Raw genomic sequence first — 22,253 nt, 5'->3', positions numbered from 1 at the left:
ATCAGAATTTACTCATAGCCCTTAATAACAACACTGTGTAGTGGGGTAGAGGTGGTTCTTTTCTTGATTTTACATTAATAGCAGTAACTAATATTTATAGAATAATTCTCACATGCCAGCCATAATCTAAATGCTTTATATGTGTTAATCCATTTGACCTGTATGATGTCCAAAGAGGTAGGTAGATATTGGCTCCATTTTAAAGGCTAGGAACTGGTACTCAGAGATGTTGCTTGGCCAAGGTTACATGGCTCTTACATGTTGAACAGAACTCCAGGTCTGAGAGACCCTACAACCTGTGTTCTTATGTACAGATGACAAGTTTAAGGTGCTTGTGGAGCTTCTGTGGTAGCTAAAGGTATTTTTATTTAGGTTTTACGTCTTTGGTGAGCAGTAGCAATTCTTCTGTGCTGTGCATCTGTTAGGGGTTACTTTTCCAATGCCACCTTTTCTGAAGAACCTTGAGAAGCCATTTATTTCCTTCTGTAATGAAAGCAGTCACTGGCTTGGGCTATATTCAGTATGGAAGCAGGGCTGGCTAGTAAAAGCTCATTAGTGGTGTATATTAGCCAGTTGCATGTGTAAAGGCTAGAAAAAGTGATCATTGCTCATCCATGGTCTAGGATGGTCTGTGGACTGGAGCAGCCATTCCTTAGCAAATATGCATTAGCAGACGTGGGGGAGTTACTCCATCATTTCTCTCCTGCTAGTTTCTTGAAGGGTTGGAAGTCCTAACTTTGGTGACCACCAGAGCTGATTATCAGCACTAATCAGCAGCAGGTCATTTTGCCTTATCTCCTTTGATTTTTGTGGCTTTTCTCAAAACTTTGTTTCCAAATACCTTGCAGCTTAACAGTGATGCAAAGGCTCACACGCTCAGGGCCATCAAGGACAGTTCTTCAAGGGTCAAAAAGGAATGCTGATGAAGAGTTTCCCAGTGTTGCCCACTTCCTTAGCTTTTCATTCCAGACATACTAGGTCAGCATGACTTACCTCTGTAATTTGCATTGTGCAAGATGGACTCTGGGAAACAGGTAGATGAGAAACGTTTTCAGGAACTAAAACAAAAGTACATTCAGTTTAGATTCTTTGGAACACACCTACCTGAGATAATAAGGCACCTCTTTAAAAGTTTTCTGAACCTACCACGAACCTCCTGTAGAAATGCAGACATGCCTTTCAGTCCCCTTAAGTTAACAGAGGGGCTTAAAGGGATAACATGCCCTAGATTTAGCTTCAGTTTAAGTCTTTGTGTTGCTGACAGGGCTTAAAATGGGCAGGTAATCACTGGTACAGTGTGTCGTCTTTTTTCCTCCCACTTCTTATGAAATAAAGTACAAAGTTCTTACCTCTTTAGCTATTTCTTTTAAATGAAGCAAAGTTATCACCATTTTCCTTTGGTCTGACATTTTTGGAAAGAGTTGGTTTCCATGGTGAGATAGAAGTATATTAGGTATGTAATAAAGGGGATACAACAAATGAGTGTCTATTCATACTGACACCTCTATTTGTCTACAAGACGTTAAATGGCTCGTGTTAAATGTTAATGAGGTCTCCTGAGGAGGGAACCAGGGAGCGGTTAGGACTGTGTCTCTCTCAGTGACTTAGGGACCAAATATAGAGACTCTATTTTCTTGCCCTCATTTTTTCTTTCTTCTTTATCATACCAACACCAAACAAATGGTTAACCTTTTTTGACCACTTTGGTGTGAGCCAGGTGTTGTGCTAAGTCCTTTTCGTCGGTATGAAATAGGCACTCTTGCTTCCGTTTTGCTAAGGAAGAAACTGAGCTTACACTGAGTCAGAGCCCTGGATCCAAGGCTGCTGAGTGGCAGAGCTGGGCCTGAAACCCAAAATATGGGACTCTAGATTCTGTGCATTTCAACCTCAGGTCTAGATGTCTGGTCACTGACCAAGGCGAGCCAGTTCTACCCACAGAGCACCTTTCCCATCCACCACTTCCTATCTGTCCTCTCAGTACAAGTCCATTGTGGGCCGTATCACCTCACCCCTCTGGCGGCATCTTGGTGGTTTCCCTCACTCAGAACTTTCTCAGCCCATCCAACCTGCGTGCCTCAGCCAGGCTTACCTTCCTGAAATGCCACTTTCTCTGCGTCCCCCCCCGATGACAGATTGCCAGTTCCTCCTGTTTCCAACCACATTAGGTTCAATTACCTCTGCCTTATCCTCATATTCCTCCCAAATGGGTCCCCCAGGCAGTTTTTATACATTTTCCACCACTCCAACATAATGAGATACTTTTTCCTCTTCTAAAAATATATAGTGTTCATTCTTCTTTCCATGTCTTTGTATTATTTGCCATTATATGAAATGCCCTATTTTCTGTCTAAATCCTACCTATTGGATTCAGCCTAGATATGTTTCTTTAGGAAGCCTCCCCTAAAATTTTGGAAATGGCATTATCTCCTCCTCTCCTGAACTCCTGAGACTCTTAAGAATTCTAACTCAATTTTCCCCAGAATTCCCTTTTCCTGATCACCGTGGTTTCCCCTATGGTGATCTTGTCTCCAGCTAGACAACAAGTCCCTTATGACAAAGCAATGGTCTATTTCTGCTGTTCTCTCTGTGCTTAACAGAAGACTGGAAAATAATAATTATAGCTAACATTTATTGAGCACTTAATAAGTGCCAGGCACCGTTTACATGTATTAATTCTTACAATCTTTGCAATAATCCTCTGAGATGAAGACTACTATTAGCTACATTTCCAGATGAAGAAACTGAAGAAGTGAAAGGTTAGGTGACTTACTTGCTCCAGTGGTGAAACTGAAATGCAAACCAGGCAGTGGAGCCCGTGCCTCCACCCTGCACTGTCCTAGGGGTCAAATATGTGTAAATGTGTAAATACACATTTGGGCATAGAGACCAATGAAAGAATGTGAATTCTGTATGTGGGATTTCCATGCAGCTGATGAAGCTCATGGTTCCCAGACTTCCTCTAGAAATGGGTTCGTAGCGCCTGCCTGTCACCCAGCTGCTGTAGAATTGTGTATTCAATCGGAATAGTCTGTTTTAGAAAAGCTTTGCGTTTCATCAGCACTGTCCAAGTCCCAGTTGGAACCAACTTGACCTTTGCATGGCAGATGTAACTCAAGCCCCCACTCCTCCCTTCTCCAGTAATATGAGCCTCTTCTATGTGGTCTTAGGTGCTTTAATCCTTTTTGGAACAAGGTAGGCTATAAACAAAGTCAAGTATTTTAAAATGTTAATAGCAGCCAAAAACTTCCAAAGGACTCTTGAAAATGAACTACAATTTGATCATTTTGAGAAACTTGTGACCGCCTGGATCATCACTGTCACTTTCTGAGCCTGGATCTCTGTCGTACATTTAAGCAGCTAATTTGAGGGAAATTGCCAGTAGCTTGCATTTTCCCATACTGCACACTTTCAAATGCCATTGCTGTAGCGTATTTTCCACACGAGTGCCCTCCTTTCACCTAGTAGATGTTGTGTTGGTTTTTCTGTTTTGTTTTGTTTTGTGGCCAAACTCAAGCAAATTATCATCAGAATTGCAAGAAAAAATCAAATTATAAAAGACCTTTAAATTCTAAAACCCAGGATGTGTCACTGTGTACATCCAAATCACACTGCACGCCGAGGTCACACCTCCTCCGCCACATTTCTGACTCATCCCCAGGACAGTGCCTCGTATGGGGTCAGCGCTTGGTATATGTTTACCAGGTAGAATTCTGGATGTTTTACCTGGCTTCTACAAATACTGTTGGTTTGCTAATCAAGAGCAAAGTGTTCTTTCTCTACCAAGGAAGGTGTGACCAAAGTTTCAGACAATTCTGTTTGTCATGTTTGGCCAGAGGATTTTCCAATGCCAGCTGTTGATTGAAGCATGGAGCAAAATAGATTTGGGAGAGAAAAAAAAAATAGTTCTTTCAGCTCCATCCAGTTGGTTTTGTGAAAAGGTGCCATTATACCAGGTCTCCTTTGAACAAGAAAAGTAATAGCTTATGTTACATGAATACAAAGCCCTCCAGGATCTTGTCCTGGCTTTCCTTTCTAGCCTCAGCCCTCACCGCTGCCTGTCAGGTATGCGGTGCTCCAGGACACCAGCCTCCTTTGCATTCCCCAGGGGTCCTCTGCCTTCCTCATGGGCCCTGCTCTTGCCCTCCCTGCTGGCAGCACTCTTCTCCCCCAGCTGGCCTAGCTGTCTCCTTGCATTTCCTAAGCCTCAGACTAGGAATTCTTTTTTTCCAAGGAGCCTTCCCTAAAGAACTCCCTCCCCTCCAAAAGTGGAAATGCCACTTCTCAGGGCTTCCAGAATTTGCTGTGCAGGACTCTCTTGTTGCCTATTAACACTTTGTATTATAATTCTTAATGTGCCTATGTCTCCAGCCAACCTAGGAGTTTCTGGATCTCTGTATTCCCTACCCCCCAGCACAGTGCCTGGAATATAGTGGGTGCTTAAGGTTCTTGTTGAAAGGAAAAACAGCAGGAGGGAGACAGTGGTAGATAAGTGATACTTCACAAGGGAAACGGAGAAGCTGTAACCTGTCTGCATGAAATCCTCAACTATATTCCTTTCTTTCTTTATTGTCACCCTATTCTACTTTTCACGACAGAGCAGTTTGCCCCATGTGAAAAGTAAAACCCACTTGTCTACAGGTACACGTTATACATGTGAAAAAGCCTGGCATTTCCCAGCTGGATGTTTAGCCAACCCACCACTTGGGAGTTTTATCAGAGTGTCTCAGGTGTTACCTCCCTCTCAGGTCTTTGGAGGAAAAAAGGTGATTAAAGAAACCAACTCTAGGGGAAATTATAGAGTCAAACAGTGGTTTTAATGGGTAAGGAAGGGGTCTGAACTTCCAGAGACAGAGTGGAAATGGGTGCAGATAATCATAATGCGGGGAAAGTGCTTCAAGAGCCTCCTGACCATTTTCGCATGCGGTCATCATTCATATCCTCTATAAGATAAAATCACCCTCAGGGTCATAAACCACTGCCAGAGTATTGGACAAGCCCTATAGGTAGTTGTTCTGAGCCAGTAAAAGCATCTTAATTGACCTAAATGACAACAGTTATGTTATAAATATCTAGAATTTATGACCTGAGAAGGCATAATCACATCTTCCATCAGTTAAGTTTGCATAGGAGAAGCTTGGGGATTTAAGATAGGGCTGCAAGTTGGGGGAAATCTGATTAGCCTTAACTTTATGACAAACACAGAGCTAAGTGAATCGGAGTGCTTTCAAGTTCCTGATCCCTGGGAGTTGAAGGCAGTGGTGTTTTAGAGTCAAGAGTCGGTAAAAGCCACCCCGTCCCCTCCGTGCAGCTGTCATTTTATTGGCCTTGTAAAGTCTCGCGTTCACCATGACAAATCCAAGACCATATACCTGTGAAGAGGAGATGTTTTAGATTATGGGGTGCGCAGGAAGCAGACGGTGGGGTTAGAGGGTGAAAGCTAAAGGCTGGTGTATGTGTTTATGCTGCGCTGTCTTTGGAATGTGCAGAGTCACTGTGAAAAGCAAGTAAATGTTGCTCCAAAGAGCACACCAGAGTCTGACGAGATGCCTCAGCCTTTTGGCATTTCAGTAGGTGAAATTCAAGGCAGAATTTAAAAATGAGTTTATGCATCTGAAAACACCACCGATCTTTCAAGTCAGTTGAAAAGTTAAACTTGGGTTTTTAAAACATGATATGTGTCCTAAAGGGGTTTTTTTGTTTTTGTTTTTATTGAGGGAAATCACTAATATCAAGCATCTACATCTAAAGCAAAAACCCTAACAAAGCCAACCCATGAAAGGATGTGCGTTTCAAAAGAGACACATTATGGAGATAAATTTGATATCACTGATCAACCAGGTGATTGCCCCAGGACTCAGTGATCAGTGGAGGGGAGTCATCTTCATGGTAAAAAGCAAACGGCCAACTTAATCCCAGTTTGCAGAGCTTCAAGGTGAACAGTCATTTTGCAGGGCAATGAAGAGCTCAGGTTATCTATTTAATGCCAAAGTCTGTGAAGTCAGTGAAATTTCTTTAATGAATTTGAGAACATTCCTTCAAAGAAACCTCCAATTGAAACCAGTTGAGAGGCTAGTTGGCTTTAACTCTAGAGATGAAGTTTATCCTAGATTAAGCTGACATTTCAGTTTACTGTTTTATAATCTAGGGACAGAGTTCTGAATTCTGAGAGTAGCGCGATAGTGCTTTGGCAGCCGTACCCATCATTGATGTGGGAACCCTTTTAGTTTCCCATAGCTCCATCCACTGGTAAGGAGATTTCCCAACCAAAGGATCTTTTACACGTGAAATTCTTATACACGTGTCCATGTTCTAACAGTTTCTGAGGGTCAAATGGGTACTGAGGCATGCACTCAATTTGTTAATTCTCAGTGGGTATGAAACAAAACTTCCATTTTGATTTTATTTTTATCATACTTTCCACTCTTCCATACCCTTAAATCTTGCCTATCCCAAATCCAGGATTCCATGCCTTACAATGTGAAAGAAATAGGAAATCTGGAACTGATTATGAAATTATGAAGCAGGGAGATGAAGAAAATGTACAGGGATAAGTGTACAAACGAATAAGCCCTGATAAACACAAAGCCTGGTGTGAAGGACACATCACTGTGGGTTTGAACTTCTGTTTTCACGTTTCAACGTAATACGTTCTAGCATTTGCTTTGTGTAGTGCTTGGGGAGCTTTTGGTGTTAACAGAATTCTTTTCTAAAGAAATTCCTTTAGATTCCTTCAGAATTTGTCCAGTTTCCAGGTTCCAATAGGAAAAACATGGACGAGATTTTAATAGAAAAACAGTGTTTCAGATTTTTCATTTGGCAAGCACCCTACTCTAGGGCTGCTCTTGTTTTATTAAGTGGAACAGGTCAGCTTAATAGAGGAGCTCTCAGCGTTTTACCCTGATTTAAGGGTAGAGAGGAGCATGGGCCACCAAGAAAATACACCCCCCTGGGATTTTGAGCCCACTTGTAGTTTCACTGTTCATTCTCATCTCATTGGAAAATATACTGGAATAACAACTATATGTGATGATAAATCAAGACCAAATCCTTTAACGTTCTTTACTTGTGTCTCCTTGAGAAAGGAAAACTGGATCTTTCCGTAAAGTTCTTTCAGATAGGGTTCTCTTCCTGGTGATCAGGAGAGTAGTGGTGGTGGCAGAATGTTTTATTTTTTAGCTTTAGTGCTTTAACTGATTTTAAAGGCAATGCATTTTCATTATTTAAAAATTTCAAATAATTCAGAAGTCTTTGCAAAAGAATTCCACCGTCCAGAAATACTAACATTTTGATGAACTATGTGTCTTCCTAGTTCTTTTTCTATGTCAAGCCTCTGGGGAAAAAAAAGAATGAAATCATATTGTACATGTTTTTATAACTTGCTTTTTGAACTTAATGTTGTAGGTTGGACACCTTTTCACACTAACAGCTGTATACCTATATACATATACATATATACATATATACATATATATATATATATATATATATATATATATATATACCCAGCATCCTTTTTCTAGCTGCAGAGTATAGAATTTTTGCATTATTTCACCAGTCCTTAATGATGAGAATGTAGTTCTTTTTAAATATTTCCTATGAGAATGCTATAGCTCCTTGTGCTTCACCTTTATGCACTTGTCCAATAATTTCTTTAGAATAAATTCCTAAAAGGAAAGTTGCACGTTTATATTGATAAATATCGTGAAGTGACCTCCCAGAGAGGTTATGCCCATTCACCTTTCTTTCATGTCTTGAATGGCACTACCTCCCTGTACTACCTCCAAGTCTTTTGGTTTTGTTTTACTTTGCTTTTTCCAATTGAATTCCAATTTGTACAGAGTTCTCAGAATTCTTCTTCTGGGTGGTAGGGTACAAATCCACAAAAACAACTCAAATGCTAAACTCCAAAGTCAGTTCAGGGAGGGAGAGATAAAAGATGTCCCTGCAGAACTGACCAGTATGGCCCGTGTGGCTTCTCTCCTGTTATTACAGTCCCCTGAGTTGAATTTTAGAGGTTTCTGGATGAGTTGCCTTTCCCGTTTCTTGGTGAGAACAGATTTCTTTATTGTAGGTAAAGATTTGTAGGCCTTAGTCAAAAAAAGGGAAATGCTAGAAACAGGCAAGTGGCCCCACTTTCCTTGCACTCGACCTTACAAACACGTGAAACAAAGTTCGGTTAACGGGTTGATTTTTGCTGGGCATACGTTTTGAATCTGTGGCTTCTTGGCCATTGAGGGGTCTGAGGTTCGGGGCCCTTTTATCCTTTTATTGGTGAATTCACTGAAGTGTAGGCAGACAGAAAATGTTCAAGTGGCAGGCAGATAAACTTGTTAAATCCCTGGGAGTCTTTCCTTCCTTACTCAGGGAGTTTATCATCTTGGCGGAGTTAAAAGGCAATTAGGCCTGCAGGTCTTTGCTGGCTTGTTTATTGGCGTTTTACACATGGGTGTTGAAGAGACAGGGCCGCTTTAAACATTCCTATCCTGCTGGCCGGAGGGGAATGAGACCTCAGCTCAACGCTAAGTCTCCTTGAGAGAGAGCCTTGCCAAAAAGCTGGAGGAAAATCGTTTAAATATAGTACCTGTGCCCCACGATGCTCATTGTTGGTGGAAAATTGCAGTCGGCTAGCTCCATGCTGTGTTACATTTCCTGGGAAATGGTTTTATGGAAGGGCGTTTGATGAAAAAGTTCATTCCTTTTGTAATTGTTAGCTGCCCCCATGGTGTTAGTTAAGGTAGAGACACACTGGAAATGTTTCTTGCTCCAAATCTCTCGGGCCAGCCCATTCATGAGAAGGGAAGGCTGTCAGTTTGAAGTTGGGTGGGGGACAGGTTCCCGCTAAGCCCCCTGGTCCTTCTGGTTCTCTGAGTCTCCCCAGGCAGGCTAATCCTGTGCAAAATTGTGAAGGAGGTAGGTCCTGGGTTTCTGCAACAATTTCTCCCTTTTCTCACACCCACCCCTCCATCTGCCCGAAGCCTTTCACGCTCATGTGTTAGTGAAGTAATAGGCTCCTCATCCCCACCGTCAGGAAATTTGTATTTTTTTGAGAGTGAGCTTGGGCACCCATCTCAGTGGAACTGATGAGAATTTCTAGGGCTCATTATACCACCGTGGTTAAAAACACAGGTTCAGGAGTCAGGCACCCGGAGTTCAACTTATGGCTCTATGACTAATTTTGTGGCTCAAATCCCCTTTAATCTCAGGGGTTTTTTTTTTTCATCCGTAAAAGAAAAACAAAGAGAATCTCTACCATGCCAGTTTGTTGAAAGAGTAAATAAAATAACACATGAAAAGTGCTTAGTATAGTGCCTGTCACATAAGAGTGCAATAAATAGTAGCTGTTATCATTATTAAAATATGCTTTGTTTATTTAACACACACATATACGTGTGTAATATGTATATAGATATATGTATTATATACACACAGACACACTAAGTTAAATGACAATTATATTTTTGGACAAAACCTGTAATACCTTAGCTACTTTTATTTTACCAATCTAGGGTGCTACTGAAATATAAAAACCTATCCGGATAAAATGAGAAAAATCCTTGCTCACGTCCAGAATACCTGGAATGTGAAGACTTCAGTTTCCACAACTGACTGTTGTGCACAGCAGTCATTGGAACTCCTTTCCTAAATGGCTGCTCCGTAGCCAAATCTTGGTTACTTAAGAGTTAGGCGCCCTGCCTTAATTTTCTCAACTAAAGAAAACACAATAGATAACTGTAGGTTTTGTTCCCAATCTGACCTTCCATGTTCTGAAACTAATTTGCCATAGTGTCTTGCCAGCGTCTGTGCAAGGACTTCCTCTTGCTGAGTAATGTGGTTCTGATTAAGGACATCCTATAAGACCCAGGAGGATCGCCTGGGAAGGAAACTGGTCTGAGGTGCAAGTGAATTTCCATCCTCCAGTCAGATATATGATATTGAAGACCAGAAGGTAGATGGAGTTTATCGTTAGGAAGACTCAGAAAAAGAATTAAAGCAAATGGCTGACAAATTGGTTGTCTTTTATGCAAAAATGACAAGCAAGCTGGGCTCTTACCGAAAGAGGATATGCAGAGCCCTCGGGCCAAATGGCTCGGCAGTCAGCAGGCTTTTTGAAGTCTCTACTTGGATGCCACGACTTTTAACAAGACCTCTGCTGAATTGCCTCCTCATAAACATGTGAAATCTTAAATTTTACCTAAAATATCTGAGATGTGAAAACTTAATTTTCACCTAAAATATCTGAGTTTCAACACCTATAATAATTCATTCCTCTCTTTAGTGCATGTGATGTGAGGGTGAAATGCCTGTGTTATGTACAAACATAGTATGTTTTTTTCCTGTCTACACTTTTATGAATTGGGTCATAAATGCTAAAGCTTGCTCTATTCCACGATGATGCTAGACCTTTCCCTAGAGCCCATTAGGCACCAGCTCACCCCTGTGATAGCCAGGGGGTGACTCTGAGGAACTCTGCAGGATCCCATTTTGCTCTCCCTGGATTCATAGAGGTTCTGCATCCATGGAGGGAAGGACGAAAAGTGGGATGCAGTGAGCAATGGAGTTTGGAGAGCTTGGAGTTTCTTTACCAAATATCTAAGAATCTACTAATAGTTGTAACTCTAATGTGATTTTCTTGTTAATCTCTGTCAAACCATGAAATGTGATACGTTAGCCATGACTAAGCCGTGAAATTTGTCAACTTTGTCTGTGATTTACACAAGCTCTATTTAAAGAAGAAAAGTCTTAACACAAAGTGTGGAACATTACTTCCCAGCATGTTTTCCTCAGCTTGCCTCTAGTATCTTGTGACAACAAGTAAGAAGAGAGTGTATCTCTTGTGCTGTTTCAAGGACCAAGGATGGATAAGATAAAGCCCGAAACTAAATCTTTATTTTCCTTTGAGATGATAAATATGAACATGGTAGATCTGCTTAGTAGATGTCAATAAGTGTTAAATAAGGTTCAAAAATAGTTTTATGGTTCATATCATTGGGCATTCCTTAAAGCGATAGATTCTTTGTTTTCAAGAGAAGACAAATGAGTAAAACATGTATTTTTTTTTTTTTGAGTCACAAATTGTATAGTTAATCTCTTCAATATAGTAGAGTGGCTATGGGTGTAGGCTCTGGAACTTGAAATCCCTTTTTGTCATTGGCTACCTGGGTGACTTTGTATAAATCACTTAATTTTTTTTCCCTCAGTTTTCTCTTCTGAAAAATAAGACTAATAATACTGAGAAGTACTTTAGGAGTGAGGGCATAAAAGAGATACTATCTCTAATGCACAGAGCTGGGCACACATGTCCTTTATCCACGTGGGCTCCTGTTATACTTAGTATAACATTATCTAATGATATAATAGATCATGGGGTATCCTTGTTGCCCAAAGGAAATTTGATTAAATTAAGTTCATGTACTTGGGAAAAGTATTTATTTTACCAGAGGAAAACTGGGCAGTGTTTGAATGTTCCATATGAAGAAAGGGAGAGCAGCACAAAGGAGGAAAAACATGCTGCAGAACTAAAGAGTGGTGAGGGCCAGGGTGTCTTTCTCTCCTCTCCCTGCCAAATGCCTTTTTTCCCAGAACGCCCAGATCTTCCCCACTGTCTCCTGACCTCTGCTCTATCGAGTCAGAATCAGATAACCAGGTGACTGAGAACCTTGATGACTTTGGTGACTTATAGTCCAGTGGTTTTGAAAGTTTTTTTTAAAACACTAAATCTTGTGCAGTGCTCCAGGGTCTAAAATGACCCTTCTCAGATGCCTTTCAGCTAGATCCCTGGGACATAAGCTGTGGAAGCAGTGTTGGGCCAATCTGTTCATTTTACAGACAGTGACCCTCGAGTCCGTGGAGTTCAGGCGAGTTGCTCCAGTTCTCACCACTGCTGGCTGAGAGCAGCCTGGCCATGTCTTCCTGCCTTACCCAGTTCCTGTGCCATTACCCTGACTTCCCTTCCCGCATCAACGGGAGGAAGAGAAAAGCAAGGACCGTAAGATTTCAGGATAGCTTTCGTCAACTTGCCTAGGCTCTTCCCACATCCTTGGACCCTTGAGAGGTCCACGATCATTGTTATAGAATCTATGAACCTCCCTTCCCCCTAGAAATTCTATGCAAAATATTGTATGTATCCATACATTTTTCTATGAAGAAGGTCTATAACTTTTATCAGATTCTCTCAAAGGGGTTTATGACCTCAAAAGGGTTAAGAACAATTTCCGTATAATTTGTGCCTGTAAAAGTCACAATTCTAGTTCTGATTGTGAGTTGCAAGGTTAACAATTACATCCAATTTCTTAACCTTTCAAAGCAAATGTGGCATATAAGCCTTTGAGTGCCAGGCTTGCTTGTAAAACAGCAGTTGGGTTCTGAGTTCGTCTGGTTGTTTATGCAGCTTTAGTTTTCAGCCCGAATCCTAGCTGGAACTAGTTTCTAACCGTCTTTGAACCTAGATGGTTCAAATTTGCTAATATAATGTATGTCTTTTTTCAATGCTTAAAAAAAGTGCATTTATTTCTAGACCTGAACTTTGATTTACTTGCTTAGTTCTGCTTTGACCCTGGATTAAGGTTGTCAGATTTCACAAATAAAAATACAGTATACCTAGTTATATTTGAATTTAAGATAAACAATAAATAATTTTTTAGCAGAGCTTTTGAGAAGGGGAAGAAAAATGGATCAGCTCTGCCGATATGCAAAGAGCCTTCTTTCAACCCTAGAACTTGTGTTGCAAAAATTAAAGGAAGTTTATTATAAACGAGCACAGTATCTTTTTTGAGGTGACGGAAATGTTCTAACACTGGTTTATGGTGATGTCTGCACCACAAATAAAGTTATTCAAGATCCTTGAACTTTACACTGAAGATGAATGAACTTGACAGCATGTAAATTACAGCTCAGAAAACTGTTGAAAAAGATTGCAGGGTAGCTTTATAAAAACTGTTGCTTAATTTTTTATTCAGAGTTTCATACTAATTTGAGAAGATGATGAAAACCACAAATCCACTCCTCAGAATAAAGCATGAAAGTGCTTACGCCAAATTTTGCATACAATTTCTAGATCTGCTGAAGCTCATCTCTAGAAGCCAACTCCTGCCTTAACCCGGATTCCACACACTGTTAACATCCTTTTCTGGAACTTGGCAGTAAGGCTTCTCAGTGGCAAAAGCAAGGACTCGCTGCTCTTAGAAGTTCTGTTCAGTAGTGACTGTGAGGGTGACCTGTGACACCTGCCACCCCAGTGAAGCTGTCTGTCCCCTACTTCACACTGAGAAGGACATGGGGAGGGCAGTACTTGTCTTAGGGTGTATGTAGAACCCTGGATTTTGTGCTTTTAACAGCGGCACATGCCTGCTCAAGCAGACTCATGTTCTCACCTTGACTAACTTCTTTGGTGCAAACAAAATTTTCATGTGCCAGTGTGTGGACTCACTCAGGAGGCACTTCCATCAAAACACAGAAAATTCATCGCGTGATTTTAACACCAGCTGGAACTGGGAAGTGGTCTGCTCTTCTCTTTTATCTCTGTTGATGTAGCCAGGTGAAACATAGGCAGGCCAGGGTGAATGATTTCAGTGGAAAGGGAGTGGGGGGGAGGCTCATCCACAGGAAAAGTGTGCCCCGAGACATTCATTCTTTATGTATCAAGAGTTAAAGACCCGCTCCTCCAGATTTAATTACTAAATTTTACAAAGGACAGTTCTTTTTTTTTGATTATATAATTATTATTTTAATGGAGAACTCACAACCAAATCTAAAATTATTAACATATAGTTATGATTTATAAAATAAAAGGATATAGAGGAAACTATTTTGCCCATTCCCCAGCATATTCTTTTTTTTTTTAACATCTTTATTGGAGTATAATTGCTTTACAATGGTGTGTTAGTTTCTGCTGTATAACAAAGTGAATCAGCTATATGTATACATACATCCCCATATCCCCTCCCTCTTGCATCTCCCTCCCACCCGCCCTATCCCACCCCTCTAGGTGGTCACAAAGCACCGAGCTGATCTCCCTGTGCTATGCGGCTGCTTCCCACTAGCTATCGGTTTTACATTTGGTAGTGTATATATGTCCATGCCACTCTCTCACTTTGTCCCAGTTTACCCTTCCCCCTCCCCACATCCCAAGTCCATTCTCTAGTAGATCTTTGTCTTTATTCCCATCCTGCCCCTGGATTGTTCATGACCTTTTTTTTTTTTTTTTTTTTAAGATTCCATATATATGTGTTAGCATACGGTATTTGTTTTTCTCTTTCTGACTTCCTTCACTCTGTATGACAGACTCTAGGTCCATCCACCTCACTACAAATAACTCAATTTCATTTCCTTTTATGGCTGAGTAATATTCCATTGTACATGTGCCACATCTTCTTTATCCATTCATCTGTCGATGGACACTTAGGTTGCTTCCATGTCCTGGCTATTGTAAATAGAGCTTCAGTGAACATTGTGGTACATGACTCTTTTTGAATTATGGTTTTCTCAGGGTATATGCCCAGTAGTGGGATTGCTGGGTCGTATGGTAGTTCTATTTTGAGTTTTTTAAGGAACCTCCATACTGTTCTCCATAGTGGCTGTATCAATTTACATTCCCACCAACAGTGCAAGAGGGTTCCCTTTCCTCCACACCCTCTCCAGCATTTATTGTCTGTAGACTTTTTGATGATGGCCATTCTGACTGGTGTGAGATGATATCTCATTGTAGTTTTGATTTGCATTTCTCTAATGATTAGTGATGTTGAGCATCTTTCATGTGTTTGTTGGCAATCTGTATATGTTCTTTGGAGAAATGTCGGTTTAGGTCTTCTGCTCATTTTTGGATTGGGTTGTTTGTTTTTTTGATATTGAGCTGCGTGAGCTGCTTGTGAATTTTGGAGATTAATCCCTTGTCAGTTGCTTCATTTGCAAATATTTTCTCCCATTCTGAGGGTTGTCTTTTCATCTTGTTTATGGTTTCCTTTGCTGTGCAAAAGCTTTTTAAGTTTCATTAGGTCCCATTTGTTTATTTTTGTTTTTATTTCCATTTCTCTAGGAGGTGGGTCAAAAAGAATCTTGCTGTGATTTATGTCATGGAGTGTTCTGCCTATGTTTTCCTCTAAGAGTTTGATAGTGTCTGGCCTTACATTTAGGTCTTTAATCCATTTTGAGTTTATTTTTGTGTATGGTGTTAGGGAGTGTTCTAATTTCATTCTTTTACATGTAGCTGTCCAGTTTTCCCAGCACCACTTATTGAAGAGGCTGTCTTTTCTCCATTGTATATTCTTGCCTCCTTTATCAAAAATAAGGTGACCATATGTGCGTGGGTTTACCTCTGGGCTTTCTATCCTGTTCCTTTGATCTGTATTTCTGTTTTTGTGCCAGTACCGTACTGTCTTGATTATTGTACCTTCGTAGTATAGTCTGAAGTCAGGGAGCCTGATTCCTCCAGCTCTGTTTTTCTTTCTCAAGATTGCTTTGGCTATTCGGGATCTTTTGTGTTTCCATACAAATTGTGAAATTTTTTGTTCTAGTTCTGTGAAAAGTCCATTGGTAGTTTGATAGCGATTGAATTGAATCTGTAGATTGCTTTGGGTAGTATAGTCCTTTTCACAATGTTGATTCTTCCAATCCAAGAACATGGTATATCTCTCCATCTGTTTGTATCATCTTTCATTTCTTTCATCAGTGTCTTATAGTTTTCTGCGTACAGGTCTTTTGTCTCCTTAGGTAGGTTTATTCCTAGGTATTTTTATTCTTTTTGTTGCAATGGTAAATGGGAATGTTTCCTTAATTTCTCTTTCAGATTTTTCATCATTAGTGTATAGGAATGCAAATGATTTCTGCGCAGTAATTTTGTATCCTGCTACTTTACCAAATTCATTGATTAGCTCTAGTAGTTTTTGGGTAGCATCTTTAGGATTCTCTATGTATAGTGTCATGTCATCTGCAAACAGTGACACTTTTACTTCTTCTTTTCCAATTTGGATTCCTTTTATTTCTTTTTCTTCTCTGATTGCTGTGGCTAAAACTTCCAAAACAATGTTGAATAATAGTGGTGAGAGTGGGCAACCTTGTCTTGTTCCTGATCTTAGTGGAAATGGTTTCAGTTTTTCACCATTGAGAACGATGTTGGCTGTGCGTTTGTCATATATGGCCTTTATTATGTTGAGGTAAGTTCCTTCTATGCCTACTTTCTGGAGGGTGTTTATCATAAATGGGTGTTGAATTTTGTCAAAAGCTTTTTCTGCATCTATTGAGATGATCATATGGTTTTTCTCCTTCAATTTGTTAATATGGTTTATCACATTGATTGATTTGCATATATTGAAGAATCCTTGCATTCCTGGGATAAACCCCACTTGATCATGGTGTTTGATCCTTTTAATGTGCTGTTGGATTCTGTATGCTAGTATTTTGTTGAGGATTTTTGCATCTATGTTCATCAGTGATATTGGCCTGTAGTTTTCTTTCTTTGTGACATCTTTGTCTGGTTTTGGTATCAGGGTGATGGTGGCCTGGTAGAATGAGTTTGGGAGTGTTCCTCCCTCTGCTATACTTTGGAAGAGTTTGAGAAGGATAGGTGTTAGTTCTTCTCTAAATGTTTGATACAATTTGCCTGTGAATCCATCTGGTCCTGGGCTTTTGTTTGTTGGAATATTTTTAATCACAGTTTCAATTTCAGTGCTTGTGATTGGTCTGTTTATATTTTCTATTTCTCCCTGGTTCAGTCTCAGAAGGTTGTGCTTTTCTAAGAATTTGTCCGTTTCTTCCAGGTTGTCCATTTTATTGGCATATAGTTGCTTGTAGTAATCTCTCATGATCCTTTGTATTTCTGCAGTGTCAGCTGTTACTTCTCCTTTTTCCTTTCTAATTCTATTGATTTGAGTCAAAGGACAGTTCTTTATACAGCTCATAAAAGTCCCTGTGGACCTCTGCTAGACCCTCCAGACAACTACTTCTATTTTTCTATTATTGTTTATTCTAAATGTTACCTCTACCAAACAAAAAACAGTAAGCCTAAAAGAACAATGGGAGGAGGGCCAAGGCCCTTCGGAGATGCCTTTATTTTTACTCTTTCTCTATTTGAGACACTGTCACACCCTAGCAGTCAGAGCTCACTGGTTGTGGGAGAGAAGTTAGGGGCAATAAGATGGGACAGCTGGATCGTGGTGATAGCTAGAGGGGAAGGCTGCCTGGGAACTCAGGAAGCAGTGGGGCCTCAGCTCTGATCATCTGAACTCCCCTAATACACCTCTCCATGCACTGAGGCATTAGGACTTCTAGTGAGAGAAACTGCTAGAATCCGAACATTTTCATCCAGTGACGCCCCAACAAAGGCCAGGCTTTACACGCAAACCAACCTGGTTCTTTTGACAGACTTGATCAGAAGTCAGTACTTTGGGGCCTCCCTGGTGGTGCAGTGGTTGAGAATCCGCCTGCCAATGCAGGGGACACGAGTTCAAACCCTGGTCCAGGAAGATCCCACATACTGCGGAGCACCTAAGCCCATGCACCACAACTGCTGAGCCTGCACTCTAGAGTCCGCAAGCCACAACTACTGAGCCTGTGAGCCACAGCTACTGAAGCGTGCCTAGAGCCTGTGCTCTGCAGCACGAGAAGCCACCTCAATGAGGAGCCCGCGCACCTCAATGAAGAGTAGCCCCCCACTCACCACAACTAGAGAAATCCCACGCAAAGTAACGAAGACCCAACACAGCCAAAAATAAATTAAATAAATAAATAAATGAAAAAGCAGTCAGTACTTTGAGGTGTGCAGAAGTTTGTGCCTTAAAGCCTCACTGAAATCCCACTACTGTGGAATTCCTAGGCTGGTCTCAGGTACCTGCTAACGTGAAGATATACAGTCAGCCCTCCATATCCGTGGGTTCCACATCTGCAGATTCAACAAACTGCAGATCAAAAATATTTGAAAAAAAATTCCAGAAAGTTCCAAAAGCAAACCTAGAATTTGCCATGCTCCAGCAACTATTTACAGAGCATTTATCAATATGTTCTGTACAACTATTTACATAACATTTATATTGTATTAGGTGTAGAGATGATTTAAAGTATACTGGAGGATGTGCATAGGTTATATGCAAGTACTATGCCACTTTATATAAGGGACTTGGGCATCCACGGATTCTGATATCCACTAGGTGTCCTGAAACCAATTCCCCAGAATACTGAGGGAATGTGGCTAATTAACTCATTGAGAGGGCAAACCAATTCAACCCCTTTCTTCAAGGCTTCACAATGCATGTTGCTTATATAATGAATTCTGTCCTCTCATTCAAGCAATCCTGAAGGAAGGATCTCTGCCAGCCCACTCTTACTTACTGCTGGCATGTGGAAGAGAGTAAATGCCTGTCTTTAAAAAATATTCTATTAATCCATCAGTCTTGCCTATTTTAAGTGTCTTTGCCCATATTTGTCCAAATAAGTGAGACTACCATTTTTGGCTTTTTCTCTACAGGGTGAGTTTCATTTCTGTTTGAAACCAGACTATTCCACCTTTTTGGCTGAACCTGAATTCAAGAAACCCAGCAACAATCTTAAGGTTTAATTTTCTTTCCTGTGGAAATGAGAAGCCACATACCCACTTTGGAACTCACTGTATAGACACTTGTTCTTCACTTGTAATTTTCTCCTCCACATCCTTTTCCTCTCTCTGATCTTTAGGTAAAATTATTTCTGTTTGATATACCTTTTCCCCACTTTGGTCCTTAATGGGTCAGTTAGTCTTATGTGACTTCCTGGCCCTGATAGAAGGCAGTATTGAGATCCTGAGTCTTTTTGTTCAACCAGTTCTAAGGAGCATGTTGGTTCCTTCACTCCTCACACTTTAATGAGAAGACATCATAATACTCAAAGATGCTGCAAGGAAAATCCAATAAATACCTCAGATGTTCTGTTAAAGCAGTGGTTCTCAACCAGAGCTGATATTAGCCCCGACCCCTGGACATTTGGCAGTGTCCCCTAGAGACATTTCTGGATGTCCAGTGTGGAACAGGGATGCGGCTGACATCTAGTAGGTAGAGGCCAGAGGACTCTGCTACACATCCTTTGGTGCATAGGCAGTTCCAACAGCAAAGAATCATCTGGCCCCAAACTTGAGGAGTGCCAAGGTTGAAAATCCTGTGATAGAAGAATTCTTGCTCTTTTTTCTTTTCCCTCAAGGCCTGGGATAAGAGAAAAAAGAAAGAAAATGCTCCATTTTGATGAGTGTGTATGTCATCAGTTCTTGCATCCCACACAGATCCAGGAATTGGAGAGCACAAGAGTACCACTGAGCAGGGCAAAGTGCAAGGTCAAGGCAGGTCTTCTTGGCTCCAACAGCTGTCTCAACTCCAAGGAGAGATAACTTTGACCAAAGCAGAGGACCAAAAGTTATAAGGATGTCTAGTATGTGATAAAAATCATTTTGCAGGTTAAAGTGCTTCCTTCTGCCCATAAAATGGTATGTTTTTTAAATAACTCAAAAATAGGAGTCACTTAACTGTGATGTGAGCAGGAGACAGGGCTGCTGCTCGGAGCCACAGTCAATTAATTCCATCCTTGTAATCAAGCCTATCCAAGCTGTAGGTGGTAGCACTCTTCATATGTTCTCCAGTGTACTATCGACTTACTCCATGTTCTAAATGCCCCTACTGTCAACACAAAGGGATTCAAGGAGTTTTCTGGAACCAGTTTATCTCTCTGCATCTCTTGGCTCCATTATCCCTCACTCCTTTGGTGGTAGCAAGATGGCTGCTCAACTGCCAGATTGTACCTCCTCTCGCATGAAAGCTCAAGAGTAAGACTCTTTCCCAAGATTCTCAGTGTGTCTCACTGGCTTTGGTTGGGTCATGTGCTCACTCCTGAACAAATGCTATGGCTAGGAGAATGCTAGGAGCCGATCGGCTGAGGCCTAGGTTACTGCATACCCCGGAGCTGGAGTGGAGCCCCATGTCATGCACATGAGCTGCAAGTGGGGTGGATGTGTTACCTCAAAGGGAAATTGGGGTAAGATATGAAAATAGGAGGAATGGATGCCCAGGAGAATAAAGACATGTGTGCGTGCGTGTGTGCGCATGCACACGCACGCACACACACACACACACACACACACACACACACACTCTACTTGCTATTAACAGGCTTTGGATTCTGTGGTGGAAGTTACGCAGCTAAGCCATTACCTAGCTGCATAACTTGAGATAACGTCAAACTCTCCCAACCTCCTTTTTCTCCTCTGAAACATGGAAGTAACAACACTATTAGGGTGGTTATGAAAAATCAAGCAAGTATCTTGGGATATTAGAAGGGTTGTGCAAACAAGTGGTGGCAGTAGTGTTAGATGCATTTAGTTAGTGAATTTAGTTCAGCTTCTAGAGTCTAGAAGAATCTAGACCAGCTACAATCCACACAGCTGGTCCATGCAGGCCTTCGAAGCCAGTGTCTAAATTTATCCAATTGTCATTGTTGCAGGTCAGTTTGAAATCTTCTGAGGTCAATGATTGAGGTAATTGATCCACTTGCTGTGGATCTTGAAAAAGTCTCTGTTAAATGACATAATTGGTTTTAATTATATAATTACGGCACTTAAAGTGTGGGGGTGAAAGGTTACTATTATATTTAGAAGTGAGATCCCCAAATGAAGCAAGGGCGTGTAAGCCAGTGTTTCTTCGAATTTCTCTTTTTATTTTTTCAGAGGGAAGTCAGAGTAGGCTGGCCTTGGCCCTGGCCATTTTGGATGATTATCTTGAATGAGGTAGCGCTGGGGCCGCTCATGGCATCATAGGAACCTTTGTAAAGAGACGGGAAAGGGCTTCCGTAAAGACCTCATTGTGATCTGAAGTTAATGAGCGGTGGGAACTCAACTGTCAGCAATTGAATCTGATTGGGCAGGGTAATTATATGATTGCCTCGGGTGTTTGCACACGCACAGGGATATTTTTATTGGACAAAACCTAATTGCTTACTTACTTAGTGGAGCGAAAACCTAAACAAATTTGTGTTGTCATAGGTTAAAAAGACATCCTTTCTTTGTCTCTAAAATAGCTGCCTGCTCGTTTCGTTCTGTCTTCAATCAAGGATTTTGTTTGCAGGCCTTGAATTATATGATAATATGAAAATGTAAAGGAAAGCTACTTTGGACTGTGCGTTTTGGTAAAAACGTGCTTATTGCCATGTCTTAAACCATCCCCTACAATGGTCTCTTTCATAATGCACAGGCAGCTAGAACCTTGGGCAACACTCAAGCTACTGGGACTTTCACAGGTTTTTTTGTTGTTGTTGTTTGTTTTGTTTTCCTGCGTGGAGGCCCCTGCAAGATTGGCTTCTTAAACTGTCTGGTTTTCCTTAGCTGCATAAGGCAAGTGGGAGGTATCATGTCTGTGGTAGCCTTTTAGACATCAGAAACACCAAGGATAAGAGCAGCAAAGCAAAGAGCCCCCTCTGTGATTTTCTGGGAACTTGGAGGAAAGGGAAGGGCAAAGTGAAAGAGCCAAAGGGAAGAAGCCCTGGGGCTCCCACTTTGGGGATGCCAGGTTGCAGCTGGGCCTCGTGTCGTTTCAGCTGTCCTGAGTGAGCTTGGCATCTCACTTTACCTGTAATGCTGACGTGCAGAAAACAGATTGCTGCAATTGGGTCTATTCTGTAGCACTTCAAGTCCACATTATTGTTTCACTTTTTTTCCTATCTTCTTATAGAACAAACTATTTTCTATGTTCTTTCCTTTCCTGGGATCCTACTTGGAAGAGTGTGAAACACAACTGGATTGTGGGGATTGGAGGAGCACCTTGTGATGAAAGCTGCCGACTCCAGATCTGGTGCCTTTGTTGAGTATAGGATTATGGCCTGGACAATGGCTGAGAACAAAGGACATTCAGCCCCTCAGACCAGCCATGATTTCTCATCTCAGATTCGGACACATGCTGACATATCCCAGTCTTGTCTGGCTAACTCCGTGGGTCCTCTAGGCTCAGCGTTAAATGTCACTTCTTCTGGGAATCCTTCCTTGACCACCCACCTCCAGTCTGGGTTGGCTGCCTTTGCTTTGTGCTCCACTGCACCCTCTAGGTTCCTTTACACACTGTCCTTTAACTGCTTGTCTCACTGTCCAGAATAGCCCATAAACTCCGTGAGGGCAGGGCTTGTGTTTATATTTGTCACTACTGTCTCCCCAGAGCCTGGCACAGTGCCTGGTGAGTGTGTTTGGAATGACTGAATGGGGAAAGGAATGGTTGCTGGATGTCCTCGGGAATCATGCTGTGTGCTGCCTGGGCTTCCCT

The 22,253-nt window shown here is 41.3% G+C and overlaps 1 protein-coding gene across 4 annotated transcripts in view; it reads left to right on the top strand.

The window, feature by feature from the left end:
- ERC2 (ELKS/RAB6-interacting/CAST family member 2) overlaps positions 1 to 22,253 on the top strand; it is a 954,807-nt gene that overhangs the window by 831,920 nt on the left and 100,634 nt on the right. The window lies entirely within an intron of this gene.

The sequence above is a fragment of the Balaenoptera physalus genome (genome assembly GCF_965194825.1).
Source record: "Balaenoptera physalus genome assembly, chromosome: 11".
NCBI classification, from domain to species: domain Eukaryota; kingdom Metazoa; phylum Chordata; class Mammalia; order Artiodactyla; family Balaenopteridae; genus Balaenoptera; species Balaenoptera physalus.
This window is presented reverse-complemented; position numbering and strand designations above follow the sequence as displayed.